At 65.1% G+C, this 15,597-nt stretch overlaps 1 protein-coding gene across 2 annotated transcripts in view; it reads right to left on the bottom strand.

The window, feature by feature from the left end:
• MEF2B (myocyte enhancer factor 2B) overlaps positions 1-15,597 on the bottom strand; it is a 47,872-nt gene that overhangs the window by 18,022 nt on the left and 14,253 nt on the right. For both annotated transcript variants that reach the window (XM_083811177.1, XM_083811178.1), the window contains exon 10: positions 11,358-11,409. The gene's annotated coding sequence lies outside the window, so the exon portion shown is untranslated. The remainder of the gene's footprint in view (positions 1-11,357; positions 11,410-15,597) is intronic.

Raw genomic sequence — 15,597 nt, 5'->3', positions numbered from 1 at the left:
GCGCAGGGCTGGTCCTGTTAACCCCAGCTGCCTGAAGGAGGAGTCCCCATTTAGCCAAGCAAAGGCAGCGTTTACTTAGCAGTGGCCCTATAAAGAGCTGGGTGGCCCTGGAAGGAGGCCCAGGCAAATACAAGGGGATTAGACAAGTGCAAAGTGTGAGCGGAGAGGAGAAGGGGAGGAGGACGCGCAAGGAAAGCCACTGGCCAAGTGCTGGGCATCGCCGAGCTCCCCGAAGGGGGAGAGGGTGGCGAGGCAGAGGAGGGTGGGAGCTGGATGGGGGAGCCGCATCGTCCTGTGCTGGGGGGAAATTCATGTCAGAGAGGAGCTGGCAGGGCTGGGATAGCTCTGAGGCTGCACCGAGCCCCTGCATGGGGCAGCTGGTGGCACACACCTGCCCTAAATCCTGTCCCTGCCACACGCAGCCATGCATATGCATGTCCTGGCCATGCCCAGCCACTCACACGTGTGTCCCAGCCATGCACACGCGTGTCCCAGCCATGCACATGCGTGTCCCAGGACAGGGGATGGGGCCAGGCACAAGCTGCCCGGCCAGCACCCCTTCCCTCGCCCGTCACAAAGCTCGAGAGCCGCGGAGCCAACTTCAATTCTTTGCGCAAACCGCTCCCACTGGCTTGCATCGCTAAGTGGGTATTGATTTATTAGGCTGTAATTTAAGGCAGAACGTTTTCAAATGAACTCACACACCGAGCCCGAGCACGAGAATAAACAAGGCCTGATTTATTTGATGCCCGTCTCTCGGAGGATGCCGGGCACTGCGGGGCGAGGGAGGACAAGGGCCGGGAAAGCCAAGCGGGAGCATCCCCTTGTCCCCCGGCACACGCGGAGAACCCCGGGACGCACGCATCCTGCACCCAGGGATGGGTGCAAGGAATGAAAAGGGACGGGGACAACGGCGGCCGGGGAGAGGATCTGGCCAGCACGGGGACGTTGCACGTGCCCCGCCAGGTCCCATCTGCGGGACGCATTCCTGCGAGGCAGCCCCGGCGCGGCCGCGCAGCAGCTGCCGGCCAGATCCGGCGGCGACGGCGGCGCGGGCTCCTCTTGACCTTGCCGGTCAGGTGCTGGGGGTAGCGGGGGGGGGGAACGGGACACTGCGGTGCCGCCAGCCGTCGCGGGGCCGCGGGGAGGGTTTAATGCAGCGGGGACCATAATGGGGCCGGCTGGGGGAGCGAGCGGGAGGAGAAATTAGTGTCAGTGTGCGCGCCTTAAACAAACCTGCGCCGGGGTGACGTGAATGAGGGCACAGCCTGTGTATATATTAGTGATGGGATCTGACCTCGCTGGGAGGGCTCCTTCCCTCGCTCCGCTCCTCTGGGCGTGGGAAAAAGGCCTGGGCTCTTTTCACAGCTGTTCTCGCTGCTGCACTGAGCTAATGGAGGGGCTGCCGGCTCCCTCCTCCCCCTCCGCCTTTTCAGTTATTCAGCAAAACCCCCCTTTCACAGTCCCTTAAAAACACACCTCATTGTTCCTGCCTGGTTTGCATTGAAATGCCACTCGCGCCCCGTCTCCCGGAGCAGCGGCCCCGGCCGGCGAGCCCCGCCGCGGGGCAACCCGTGTGCGTGCACACGCGTGTGCGAGCCGTGCGCGTGCATGTGCGTGCACGGGTGCGCCCGGCGCTCGGTTATGCATTGCGGCTGACGCCCGGTTTCTTCCCCAAAGAAGAAATTTCTTCCCCAAAGCAGCGGCCGGTGGGGAGCTGAGAAATTCACAGCGGCCGAGGGCGCTTTTCCCATCCCGGGGATCAGAGCCGGTGTCGATGCCCCCACCATGGAGCCCCCCTTTTTTTCCCTTTCATTTCAACGCTTCTATTTTGACATAAGAAATGAGCCGAAAGCTGCCAGTGCCCTTCCCTGACGCACAAATACCTTCCTTTTCCTCCCAAAACCGAAGGCTCCGCAAGAGCAGGCAGAGACATGCGGCCGTGGCCGTTTCCTCTGCCCCGTTCCCTGGCCCTAAAAACAAGGGGAGGCTGCTGGGGGCTGCGACCCAGCCATGGGGACCCCAACCCCGTGCCCAGGTTTCGCAGCCAGCTTCTGATGCTCCAGGAGCAAACGCCCTGTGCACTGTCCCCGTCCCCACCTGATGCACCAAGCGATGGGAGCCCTGGGGCTGGGGCTTCCTGGGGAGGGGGCAGTTTGGAGGGGGGGGGGGTTGTCACACATTAATTTCCCTTAACATTGAGCTAGGAAATTGTCTCCAAACTCGATGGAAATGCGAGATTTATAGAAAACAATAAACGGGAGCGGTCCTCGCCTGGCTTCCCGGGGAATTAGGACAAGGGAAGTCGGGGCTCAGGCTCTGACCAGAGCTACGGTGACTGCAGAGATGCGGGGAATGAGGGGAAGGGCTTGTCCTCATCCTCATCCTCATCCTCATCCTCATCCTCATCCTCATCCTCGTCCCCGGAGCTCCCAGCACACCCGCACAGCCTCCACCTGCCAGCCTGAGCCCGGCTGCACGACAGCTCCTTGTTCACCAAGGCCCAGCCCCAGCAAAGCACCAGGATCGTGCTTTTCATTAAAAATAAATAAATACATTCCTGGTGGCTGCCGAGCAAGGCATGAAAACGCCATCCCCAAAGGCTGAAAAACCAGAAGGCAAATGCAGCGCGAGCCACAGTTATTATTTTTTGAAGCGGCTGTGATTTTTTTAAGCTAATCTGCGGCTGTCCGGGGGGGGGGGGGCTGGGGCTGGCTGGTGTTAGCAGCGTGACGGACGGGCACGGGGACAGCATCCTCGGGGCCGCCTGCGTTTCCCGCTGACCTTTCCCCGCTGCTCTGATAGATACTTTCTGACAAAAGCGGGGACGCCGCACACCTTCCGTCCTTGCTCCGTGCCTAGCGCGGGGACGTCGCCGCGAGCGAGTCCCTGTCACCGGCTATTAGGGGGAGAAGGTCTCCGCCAGCACCGCGCTCTTTCCGCATGAGTGCCAGGCTGGGGGGTGTCCCCGGCCCCCCCAGGTCCGTAGCGCACGTGCCCGCCTTGGTGGTTTATAAATGCAAATCTGTTTAACAGCCACACGCGCGTTTGTTATCTCCGAGGATGAGCCCGAGCTCTTTGAAGTCAACATATGTATGTGATTATGCACACATGTGCGTGACCTACATTCGGGGCTGGGGCACTTTCCCCGGTGCCACCCGGCGCAGGCGAGCACCCACCCGCTCCGCTCCCTCGCAGATATTGCCATTTCCCCGGCTGGTTTTGACTCCTCCACCCAGCGCAGCCACGGAGTTTCCATAGAAACATGAAGATATTAAACTGTAAATAATAATTTCTCCATAAAAAAAAAAAAAGGAGTGGGGGGGTAGAGAGAAAGAAGAGGCGGGCAGGCTTGCACGCCGCAGATCCGACGCCGTGCGGCATTGGGGCCGCTTCCCCACGCGGGACGTGGTGTCAGCAGCGAGGGCAATGCTTCGGCTGGGGTCCCTGAGTACCCCAAAGTCCCACGTGGGGTCTGCTGTCACCCTCCCTGCCAGGTCCCACGGGCGGGGGTCCCACACGCCCACCGACCGCGCGCCCCTTGGTGCCGGAGGGCGGCTGAGGGATGCTGCGCCGCTCCATCCACCTCCGGCTGCTGATTTATCCGGGTTGGAGACTCCAGCCTGACATCTATAAAAATTAGCAGATAAAGAGCTGGCCGAGCCATCCTCTGCCAGCTTTGGGTAAATAAACGGGAGCTTTTCTGCTGCAATGACACATACCTGATTGGAAGGAATTGTTATTTACTGTTGCCTGTTCAATGGTTATTTTTAAATGGCCTAAAGTTAAACACATCAGTGTTTTTCATTTTCTCCTGCTCAGGGATATGTTTTTGTCCGGGGCTTTTACCCTTTCTATCTATTTAAGTGATACTTTTTATCATAAATGACTATTTTTTTTTCCCCTTCCTGCTATCGAGCACAAGGCAGAGCTGGAAAACCATCCCTCCACCAGGGAGAGGAGAGGCAGGCGCTGCCACAGGATGGGCGGTTGGGGTTTCGTGGCCAGGGACTCGCACACCCGCCTGTGACACGGGCGGCCGGGACGGCTGCAAGCACGGCTCCCATCTCCCATCCCCAATTAAATCCACTCTGCCTGATTATTGCCTCGGTGGGGAGATTTTTAGGGCTCCAGCTTTGCTTTGCTGTGCCGTGCCAGGATGCTCAGCACCGTGCCGTGGACCTAGGGACCACGGGGTGGCCAGGCTCAGCGCCGACACGCAGGCAGCAGCCCCTGCCCCAAACCGGCCGGGCCGGGGGGGCTGGGATTATCCACAGCGTAACGTCCCCCAAGAATAAGATTGCAGCTTAGGGCCTAATGGAAAAGAGGAGAGAGATGGGATTAAAAGGAAAATAATGACTATTTCTTCAGCGAGGCCATGGAAATGAGAAGGGGATTAGCGGCCTCTTTACCAGCAGACCCCAATCCCGCCGGTCGGTCCCGGACCCACGGATATCCGGAGCTGCCAGAGATGCCCACGCTCAGCATCACACCCTGGGACCCGTTCCCGAGGGTGACACCAGGGCTGGTGGCGCTGACGCCCTCAGGGACCTGCCTCGTGCCCACCCGAGCACCTGCCACAGCCCCCTGCAACCGCCCCTGCCCAAAACGAAGGCGATTTTGCAAATATTTGCCCCCGCGGTTGTTTTCCTCTCCCTGCAGATTCGTTGGGAAAAAAAATTATAAAATATTCTGCAAGGAATAAAACACCGAAAATTAAAACTTCACTTGCCGAGGCACAAGCCCGAGAATAAACCTGAAAGGCTCCTTTCTCTCGCCTTCGGTTGCACACACCGTGCTTTGCAATTGGCTGCTTTCCTGGAATAGATTCAGTTGCTATGATACCAAGTTTGCTTTTAACGAACCCCAGAAAATTAATGGCATTCAGCAGATAAGTCCTTAAAGTGGAACCTATTTTAAGAAATTCTTTCTGAATGGTTTACAAGTAGTCAGGAGGGAAGAGAAAGCTTCCCGAGGGCGGCAGAGCCCGCGCTCTCCCCACCCCTGCTCCCGGCTGGGATTTGGGGTCCGGGGCGTTGTGTTTCGGGACACCCTTCAGTCTGGGACCCCGAATGCAGAGGGCAGGATGAGGCGGGAGGCGTCAGCTCCCTGCACCTGCCCTGAGCATCCCTCCCGCTGCTGCGGCCGCGCTGCCCGGCTTCGCTTCCTCCCGGCTGTCCCCACGCGGCCTCGCCGCTGCCACGATCGAGCATCTCCCTCCGCTGGTGCTACAGAGCCGCGGGCAGGTCCCTGAAGCTGCGGGATCTGGGGACAGGCCACGGGAAATCCTGTTCCTGCAAAGCCTGGGGGCCCTCGGAGAAGCTCTGGGCTCAGCACCGAGGAGCTGGGGAAGGTTTTCCTCCAGCCGTGCGAGCAGAGCGCGGGGTGGCATCAGGTGGCGGATGGGGTGCGTCCCCCCCCTCCTGGGACCGGTGTGAAGGACCCAACCCGGTGTCCCCACCACGGATCCCACTGCACAGGGGCCTCTGGATTCAGGAACAGCCCCGCATCACCGCATTACACCGCAGTGGATGCTTTCACCCAGCCTCGGCATCGCTGCTGCTAAAGCAAGCGCGTTCCCGTCCCCGTCCCCGAGCCGTGGGCAGAGCCGCAGCAGCCATAAAGGTTGTCAAATGCCACCAGCACCATTATGGGTTAGGAACGAGACGCTGAAATCCCACTGCCCATCTGCTCTGCTTTCTCCCACACCCCATTTCAGGCCCTTGTCCTCCCCGCACAGCCCAAACCGGGCCAGCCCAGGGCATCCCTGCAGGCCGGGGTGAAGGATCAGCGCCCGGCGTCACGGCACACGGGATCTGCCCCTCTCGCTGGCGGAACAAAGCAAGAGCTATCGAGGGGGAGAAAGGGGCACCCCTTCCTCTCACCCCCCAAAATCCTCCTGGCTCCCCTCTGCCTGCAGACTCCGGCAACGTCAGTTGGAAGAGGAGGTGCGATTGCACGCAGAAGCGAAACTCCGGCCAGGAGAAACGGGGCAGGGAGAGGCTCACGGCGCGAGGGGCGGCGGGGTTGGCATTTTCCTATTTGTAGCCGATGCTCTTCCTCGTTCCTTTTTCTCAAGCCAGGGAAGAGATGCACCAAACGGAACAGCGAGCGGGGGTGTGAAAATGTCCCCAGTGCCACCACCCTACACAGGCTGCGGAGCCCCTCGCGCCGTGTCCACCTCCCGCGGGCCTGATCCTGCGAGGGCTTAACACGTGCCCGACCCGGCACAACAGCGGTGGCTGGGTCCATCTGCAGAGCTTCCTGCCGATGGAAGCAGGAGGGAAGGAGCTCGGCGCACGCGGGCACGCAGCACCCCAAGCCGCGGCACGGCAAGGAGCAAAGCCGGAGCCCGGGAGGCACGCGGAGGGGAGGCTGCGACCGCGGCAGCACCGGCGCGGTGGGAGCGAGGCTCCCAAATCCACCTCTCCGAGGAACAAAGCTGCACTATCTCTGCAGATGCAGAATAAGCGACGAGCGGCGATGATTTATTTCTCTTCCCCAGTAGATAAACCGGCCTCGGAAACGGGTTTGCGCTAAATTACAATTTGCATGCGGTAATTTATTTAAGCAACTTTCCTCCTACTTCGTTATAAACAGGGCTTCTCTGGGGGTTATTTCTGAGCTGGCCCCGTTTCATTTGTCTCCAGCACACCCGGTGCAACCGAGCTTAATTGTCGGCGTGGAAATTAAAACCACTGCAGAAAAAATAAAAAAAAAAATTAATAAAATAAAAGGTTCTGGGTTTGTAGCTAGCCTGAGGAACCCCGGGTTTGAATAGAAATAATCACCTAGGCACAGACGCTAGCTCTGGGCCTCAATAAAAATGATTAAAGACAAAACCCCACTGAAATTTCCACTCCACAGACGCGGCGCGTTTGGCTTCCAGCCGCTCTCCCCCAGCAAAGGCGCCGTGGCCGGTGCCTTGGGGAGGCCGGCGGCCGCGGGGCCCCTCTCCTGCCGGGAGGGCAGGGATTTCTCCCGGAGAATAGCGAGCGGGTTTTTACATTCGGTTCTCTAGCTTTATGATATCACATACACTCATACAGCTAGATAACCAAAGAGAAAAACCGACCCAGGTCTTTTAAAATCGGGCCTCGGCCGTGCCGCGCGCCCCCGGGGAGGTTTCGCTCCGGCACCAGCGAGCCACGGCCCGTTGGAGCCCCCCGGGGTGGCCGCCGGCCCCGTCGCCCTCGCCGCGAATAATGAAGGAACCCCAACGGTTTCGGTGGGAGAGCGCGATGCGACGAGCAGCGCTGCCCACCCCAGCGCTCCGACCCAACGCCTGCACCCCAAAGGGACGCGCGCGCACCCCGAAGCGTGCTCAGCCCCCGCGCAGCCCCCCACGGCCTGGGGGCCGTGCAGGGCACGGTGCTTGCTGGGCGCCGTCCCCGCAGCCGCTGCCAGCACCCCAGGGACCTGCCACCTCCCCAACCCCAAATTCGCCCCCAGCCCCAGCCCGGAGCCCGCTCCCACTTTGTAATTACTGTAAATTACTGGCGGGGAACTGCTGAGTCATGAGAGTCGCTGGTGAAGGGACGGACCCAGCGGAAAGGGCCCCGCGGGGTTTCCACCGCATCTCCGCTCTGCCCTCCTCTTCCTCCCCTTCCTCCCGCAGCCGCTCTCTGCAGCCGGGCCCCGCTCACGACCCCGGGGGCGGGACCGGAGCCTGCACCGCCGGGGGGGGGTCCCCGTGCCCACGGGGGACCCCGACCCCACATCTTCGAGGGGGACCCTTTATAGTTGAGGGGGACCCCATACATTTGGGAGGGACCTCTAATATCTGGGGGGGGGGGGGGGGGGAACGGGACCGGTTGATGCCCCGAAGGGGCGACCCCGCAGCTGCCGGGGGGGTCCCGTGCTCGCAGCGCAGCCTCGCCCGCAGCGGGACCCGAAGGATCCCCGCACCGGGAGGCTCGGGGCCGGCCCCGGGCGCCGGCCGGGCCGCGGGGGGGGGTTCGCTCCCGGGGTCCGGTGCTGCCCCAACCGGAGGACTCCGGCCGGGCGGGGGAACCGCGGCGGCACCGCAACGAGGCAAAGCTCCCCCGGGCAGGGAGGGGAGCGGGGAGAGGAAGGGGGACCCCCCCCAAAAAAAAAATGGGGAACCGGAGCAGGGAACCGGGACGGGGAACTGGGAAGGGAACCGGAGAGGGAACCGGGGCGGGGAACCGGGGCGGGGGTACCTGTCGCCGTCGGCTCCGGGTGTCCGCGTCCTTTCCGTGCTGCCGGGGTGGGGAGGAGGCTGCCAGCCCCCGCCCGGTGCCGGTCCCGCTCCCGGAGCCTCCGGGACCTGCCTCTAAAGTTGAGGCAGAGACGGCGGAGGGCGGGGAAGGGCGGGAGGAGGGACGGGGCGGCCGGCGGGGACAAAGCCCGGGCGGTGGGGCCGGGGCAGGGGTCACCCCCCCGGGGGCAGAGCCATTCGCCACGGCCGTCGCTTTCTCCCCCCGCCCCCCCGGGGGCCGCCCCGTCTGCTCGCTCCCCCCCCCCCCCTTTACCCAACGCCACGGAGCCTCCCGGCTCGCCGCCCCCCAGCCCGGCCGCAGCCGGCCCGCCCCGTCGGGGGAGGCGGCGGTGCCCCGAGGCTAACCCCGCTCGGGCCGGGCTGTGGCGGGGCCGCCCCCCCCCGCCTCCCGACCCTCTCCCCCCCCACTCCCCCCGACCAGGCGTTAAACCCGACGGGGAAGGGCTGGGGCGGGGTCCTGAGCGAGGCGGGGGGGGGGTGGGGGAGAGGGAGGCGGGGGCAGCCGGACCCTCCCGTCGGGGCTGCGCTCCGCTTGCAAAGGGGAAAATTTTGCGGCAGCTCCGGACTAAAAACGGGCACGACCCCCGCCCCCCGGCAGGAACAGGGCCCCGACGGGCCCGGTCTCGGCTTTGTCCCCTAGTCCAGGGGACGAAAGGGGGGGCACGTCTGGGGCCCGGGACAAAGCGGGCCCGCGGCTCCGAGGGGCGCCGGGGCAGAGCCCGGGGCGCGGCGCCGAGCTCCGGCTCCACGTCCCCCCCGTGCGGCCGCCCGGGGCCGGCCCTGCCCGGTGCAGGGGGACCCGCTCGGCTCTCCGGGCACGGCGGGGCAGCCCCTGGGGCCGGGCCGGTGGGGGGGGGGCGACCCTTCCCCGGCCCCCCAGCCTCTTCGCACTGGCAGCGCAGCGGCGGGCACAGGCGCGCCCCCCCGTGCGCGCACCGCGGGGTGCCCGGGCACCGATGCGCGCCCCCCGGCCCCACCCTGGTGCCCACCGGGGAGCGTCCCCCCCCTTGCACACTCACTGGTGCACACGCACTGGTGCACAAGCACCGCCGTGCAAGCCCGTCCGGTGCCCGCACCGTTCTGCACACGCACCCCCGCTCCGCACCCCCGGCCCCCCAGCTTTGCCCCGGCTGCCGGGGGGGGGGTCCGCAGCCCTCCCGGAGCCTCCGCACCGCACCTGGCTCCGCAGAAAACGGCGGAAAACGAAACCAACCCACGGCCAGGGCTCAGCACCGGCATCGCCAGCCGCCGGGCACGGCCCCGGCCCCTCCGGGGTGCTGGGTGCGGGCACCCCCCGGCCGGGCCCGGGCCCTGCTCCCAGCGCCCCGTGTTTTGGGGAGGGAGAGCCAAGGGCGCACGGAACCGTCCCGACCCCTCTGCCCACACCCACCCCGTTAGATGTACCTATAGAAAAATATCTATATAGGTATGTTGGATCCGTATAGAAATATCTGCGCCCGAAGGAGCTGGGAGCCGGGCACGGCGGTGGCTGCGGAGGTGCCACCCCGCAGGTACCGGGGGCTCACCGGGGGCTCACCGGGGGCTCACCGGGGGCACCTGGGCTTTGTGCCCCGCACCGGGGCCTCCCGGTAAAGTGGAACCCTCGGAAGGAGCCCGGTCCGCGGGCGGCGGCCCCAGCACGGCGGGGCGGGGGCTGAGGATGCTCCCGCCGGCACCGGGCACACGGTACCGGGCACCGGGTACCGGACACCGGGTACCGGGCACCGGACACCGGCCCCGCCGCTCTCCGTGGTGCTGAACGGCGGCCGCCGCCGCGGCGGGAGGCCCCGGAGCCGTTCGCGGTGGAGCCTCCTCGGCCCTTCTCTTTCCAAGCCGCCACCACTTCGTGATTATTGTTCTAATTATCAGTAATTATTGTCGTGAGCGTCGCCGCCGTTCCCGTCGCTCGGGTGCGCGGCGGCACGGCGAACCGTTCCGAGTGGGAGACGGTGCCACCGAGGCAGCCGGTTGCCGAATTAACGGATCGTCGCCCCGTACGGCCCCGGTAGCTGCCGCCCGCGGTCCCCCCCCCGGCTTGGTGGGCAGGGGCACACCGAGCCGGTGCCGTTACCTCCGCCACCGGGCTCCGAAACGCCGCCGCCACCGGGGATGGAGGCTCGGGGCCCGGCACCGGGCGGCGGCGGCGGCTCCGGCGGGCTCGGCCCCGCTGCCCTCCACACCTCCGGGGGTCCCGCCGCCTCCCGGTCTTCTCCCCAGCCCCGGCGGTTTTCCCCGGTGAAACGGTGCCTCCCGAGGGGGCGAACCCCCCGCTACGGCCGCAGCCCTAAAGCTCCGCCGGGGGAACGAACGGGAGCCACGGAGCGGCCCCGGGAGCATCCTCGGGAAGGGGCAGCTCCGGGCACCGGCGGGGCCGGGGCTCAGCATCCTCACCGGCCCCGCTCCTTCGCCGCCCCCCCGGGCCCGGGAAGCCGCCGCGCAGGCACCGGGCGAGCCGCAGCGGCCCGGTTCGGCCCCGCCGGTCTCCCGGTGCCGCTCCCCTCGGCTCCGCGCCCCCGGGAGGGCCCGGGGAGGCGGCGGGGGAGGCTCGGCAGGGCCGGCAGCGAAGGGGCGGCTGCCCCACGCGTGTTCGCGGCGGCGGGAGGATGGGAAGGGAGGCCCGGGGCTCGCCCGGCCCCGCTCCTTCCCGGCACTTACCGAGCGCTCGGCCGCCTCCAGCCCTCGGCCGGCGGCTGCGGGCACCGGCTCGGAGCCCGGTGCCTCTCGTCCCCCGTCCTCCCCTCGCCGCCACCCCCGTGTGCATCAAATACCTTCACTGCAGCAGCCATGTTGGGCTCCGGTGCGAGCACGGCGCTCGCCGCAGGAGCCGCCGGGCGCCTCGGCGGGAGGCAGCGCGGCTCGGCTCGGCTCGGCTCGGAGCCGTGCTCCCACCGGAGGAACCGGCGGGCCCGGGCCGGCCTCTCCCGCAGCCCCGCTTCGCAGCCGTACCCCCGGCAGCACCGCAACTTGTCGCCGTTACCGGCAGCGCCAGGCCCGGGGGTCGCGGGAGGGTCTCGCTGCCCGCCCCGTCCCGGCCCCGCCGCTGCCCACGGTGGGAACGGGCGAGCATCAGCCCCGGGGCTAGCGCCTGGCGAGAGGCACGGAAAGCCGCAATTACCTCCTCGGCGGGCGGGCAGAGTCCCCCGGCGCAGCCTCTGGGCCGAGCTCACCTGGGGAGAAAAAAAAAAAAAAAAAGAAAAAAAAAGAAATAAATTATCTATAGAGATTTATATATATATTTCTATCCGAGAGGCGAAGCAGCGAGCGCGACGGCTCCAACTTGGAGCAACTTTGCCGGGAGGCTGGCAGCGGGGGCGGTGCTGGAGCCCCCCGCAGCACCCAGCCCTTCCCGGCCCCCAGCAGCTCGGCGGTGGGGGGTCCCAAGGGGAGCCCCGGCCCTACCCAGGGGCCAAAGCCGGGCCCCGGCCTCCGGAGCTGCAGCAGCGCAGCCCCGCGTCTGCCCGCCCGGCCGGCTGCAACGGGCACCGGGGGGCGAGAAACGGCAGCGCAGGGCCTGCAGCCCCCGGGGAAGGAGGGCACCGAGCCGCCCCCGACCCCCCCGTGCCGCGGGCACCGGAGCATCCCCGGCCGAGGGCCCGCAGAAGCGGGCAGCAGCCGCCGCTCCCCGGTGAAGGGAGCCCGGCCCGCGCCTCTCGGAAGCGGATTTTCAGCTGTTTGTTGATGGTTTGTGTATTTTTTTCCCCCCCTCCCAGAAATATAGATATTTTTTTTTCCTTCTTCTTTTTTTTTCCCGCCCCATTTTTTTTTTTAATTTATTATTTTTTTTTTTAGCGTTTTGATTCCGGTGTCGTCGCTGGGAATTATTTGCATTTAAAACGCAACGACTCGTTCCCTGCACATCGCTTCGCACATCAATTCAACCAGCACCGGAGCATCGAGAGAGCGCCGGAGAGAGGGGGGCGACCCCCAGCAAAAGGGGGCCCAAACCCCCGGCCAGACCCCCCCCAGTCGCTGCCCTCCCGGAGATCTCGATGTGTGCCGAAACTAAAGATTGAGCCGGCGCTCGGAATTGTTTTATTTCTGCTGTCGCTGTCACCCAAAGATGCGGTGGCAACAAAGACAGGGAGGGTGTTTGACGCTCGGATTTTTGGCCTGCTCCCGTGCAGAAATATTCCCCCTAAGCCCCGAACGCTTTGCAAAGACTGATCTCTCTAAAAGCAATAATATCCTGCCCTGGCAAGTGCTTAAAAAAAGACAATCTGATTTCATATTTATCCGCACGCCGTTGCCAAGCCCGTCGGAGGGCACGCACAGCACTCGCAGAAACTAATGCCGGGGGGGGGGGGCACTGGAAATGAGAGCGGAGCCCCCCCGGACCACACCGGGGCCGAACGCTTTCCCCGCGCCCGGCGGAGATTTCCCCGCTCGGGAAAACAACGGCGAGGAAATCCCCGCCGTGCTCGCTCGGGCAGAGCCAGGAGCTTCAGCACCACCACCACCACCCGAGTTACTTTTTTTAGGAAAAAAATAAAAAAATAAAAAAATAGAGATCCCCCCCCCCACACACACACCCCGTCTTTCTCCAAACCTAATTCAGCCCCGGCCCTTCGGGTCGGGGAATTTTGCCGTGGCTTTCCAGCCCCGCAGCGCGGATGGCACGGCTCGGAGGGGACGGGGGAAGGATGCCCACACCAACCACCGCCAGGATCCTCTCCAACCGCATCCCCCGGCCCCCAAATCCCTTCCCCGAACCCCCCGAAATAGCTGCACACACCGAAACTTCGCTCCGGCAGCCCCTTACCTCGGGCAGCGGGCAGGGCAGGGCAGTCGGTCCGGGCAGCCCCGGGGGCTATAAACACCGGGTGGCTTTTGTGAGTTTGCCGGAGTTTCCCCCGGCTGTCCCCTTTTGTGTCCCATTGCCATCTCGAGGCCCTGATTAATTAATTTCACACTGGAGCCCGGCAGAAAATTTTCCCACAAACAAGTGGCCGGGGAGACGTGGAGCCCCAAAGAAAAGGAGTCAACATCAAGTTCAACAGCATGCGGGAAGGCGATTTCCATCACAATCGCGTCTGAGCGGGCCCGGGCGGGGGGCGGCGGGCGGCGGCCCCCGCGCCCCCTCCGCGCCCCCTCCGCGCGTTCCCAGGCTCGGAACAATCGCGCTCTGTTTGCCTCGCACATGCCGGCGTTTGGGCACGGAGGCTGCCTTGTGATAACAGAAATAATGAAGGGGGCTCGGGGAGAGGCGGGGGGGGGGGGGGGGACGGGGGGACGGACACGCTGGGGTGGGGGGAGAGGGGGAGAGGGGTGGAGAGAAAAAGGGAAAATGGAAAGCGGAGGAGCCGCGCACCGGGCTGCCCGCTCCCGACCTGTTGAGCCCCGACGGTGCCCTCGGAGTTTTGCCGCAAAAACCGGCCGAAAAGGGGCGGCTCGGCCCCAAAAGGCGAGAAGGGGACGGAGCCGGCTCCGTCGGGGGGGAACTTTCCCCAAGTTTGCTGCAAATCTTCCCCCCCCCCCCCCCCCCCCCAAAGCCTCAGCCACGCGTTTTCCCACAGCCCCGGGGGAGCGGGGGAGCCTGCCCCGGGGGAGCGGGGGCCGGGGCCCGGGGGGGGTCGAGGCGGTGGTGGACGTGTCCTGCAACCCAAGCAGCTCGGCTCCGCCGGGCATTGTCCCCACGGAGCCCGTGGCCATTGTTCCCGGCGCTGCGGGAGCCGGAGGGAGGGCAGCTTTCCACGCCTCGACCCCCCCCCCCCTCCACACACCCCCCCTCTTCGCCCCCACCCCGATACTCGCACCGGGCTGGCGGGACCCTCTAATCCGGGGGAGGGAAAAAAAAAATAAAAATAAAGCAGAAAAGAAATATCGCAACCCGCAGGAAAAAAAAATAAATAAAGGGGGAAAAAAAAAAAAAAAGGGCCGGGTTGGGGGGGGGGAAAAGAGGGGGGCGCGGGGTCCCCCCTGGCAGACTTCCTCCAAGTTGGGAGAAGCGGAGGGGGGGGGGGGGGGGCGGGATGCTGCGGGGGTCCGCACCGCCCTGCCCCTGCGACCCCCCCCCCGGGGCTGCCCCGGCCCGGGGAGTTCTGTGCGGGGCAGGGAGAGAGGGGAGCCGGGGGGGGGCGTTATTTACCTCCCTCCGCACCTCTGCATCCTTAAGGACTTAGCGGCAGCGGGAGCCGAAAGCCGCCGGGACAGCGGCAGCCTCCGGGGGGGGGGGAGAGGGGGGGGGCTGGGGGCAGGTATGCGGAGCCCCCCCCCACCACCACCACCCCCCCCCCCGGCTGGAGCCGATGCGGAGCGGCTGAGCCGGGCTGCGGCTCCCGGCGAGGAGTGCCAGGAGCGGGGCTGGGGGAAGCGGAGCCCCCCCCGATCACGTTGCCGTTACGTGGGGTTAAACAGAAACGTCTGCCCGGGGGGCTTTAACGGGCCTGAGCCCCGGTAACACCACCCCCCCACCACCCCCACCCCCCCCCCAAGAGACCGCCGGGCCCTGGGGGGGCGGATTCCGCCCAAACATCCATTTTGTCCCTTTTGGAAATGGAGAGAAGGAGAGAGGAGGGAAAATGCGCTTTTTTTTTTTTTTTTGTTTTTCCTCTTTCTCCATATTTTACTACGTAAGGCATGACGTCCTCACGTCGGGAGCGGGATAGGTTCGCCCTGCGCTGGGGGGGGGATGCACGGGCTGGGGGGGGGGGCTCGGGGGCGGGGGCGGCTCCGGGAGCAGAACCTAAAAATAACGGGGATTGTAGGGAAAAGAATAATAATAATAATAATAATAATAATAATAATAATAATAATAATAATAATATTCCGGGTCACCCCGCCGGTGCAGCCCCACAAGGGCAGCGGGAGGCCGGGCCCGGTGGGGGCCGGATCCTCCCCCCCCCCTCCCGCGCCTCCTCCCGGCCCCACGCCCCGCGGGACCGAGAAGAGCTCGGGGAGCCCCACGGGGCCCGGCCGGAGCCGGGGTCGGATCCGGAGCGAGGGGAAGGACGAGGGGTTTTGGGGGGGGTCCTCCTGCTTTTGCTCCCCCCCACCCCCCGGGGTTGGTGCAGACGCTGCGGCAGGAGGGAGCGGGAGGTTGGGGTCACCCCGGTGACTCCCAGCCCGGTGCAGGATTTATCCGCCCTCCGTGGAGACGCAGCCGAAATCGGCTCATCTTTAATTAAAAATAAATAAATATAATTAAATAACGCCCCGTCCTGGGTGTTAACACCCCCATGCTCCGGAGTAGCCGGGAGCACGGGGTCACACCCCGTCCCGGCGCACCGGGATTTTCGTAGCGCGTTAAAAATCGGTGCCGGCAATCGGGAGTCGCTCCGAATTCGGACCCGGGGGTCTCGGTGCGGGGCGAAACCCGCAAGGAACCGAGCTGCGGAGCGGGGCCGGGCTGGGCCCGG

Source organism: Anser anser (assembly GCF_964211835.1).
Source record: "Anser anser genome assembly, chromosome: 25".
Classification (NCBI taxonomy): Eukaryota; Metazoa; Chordata; class Aves; order Anseriformes; family Anatidae; genus Anser; species Anser anser.
The sequence above is the reverse complement of the archived record's forward strand: the minus strand, read 5'-3'. Positions and strand labels throughout refer to the sequence as shown.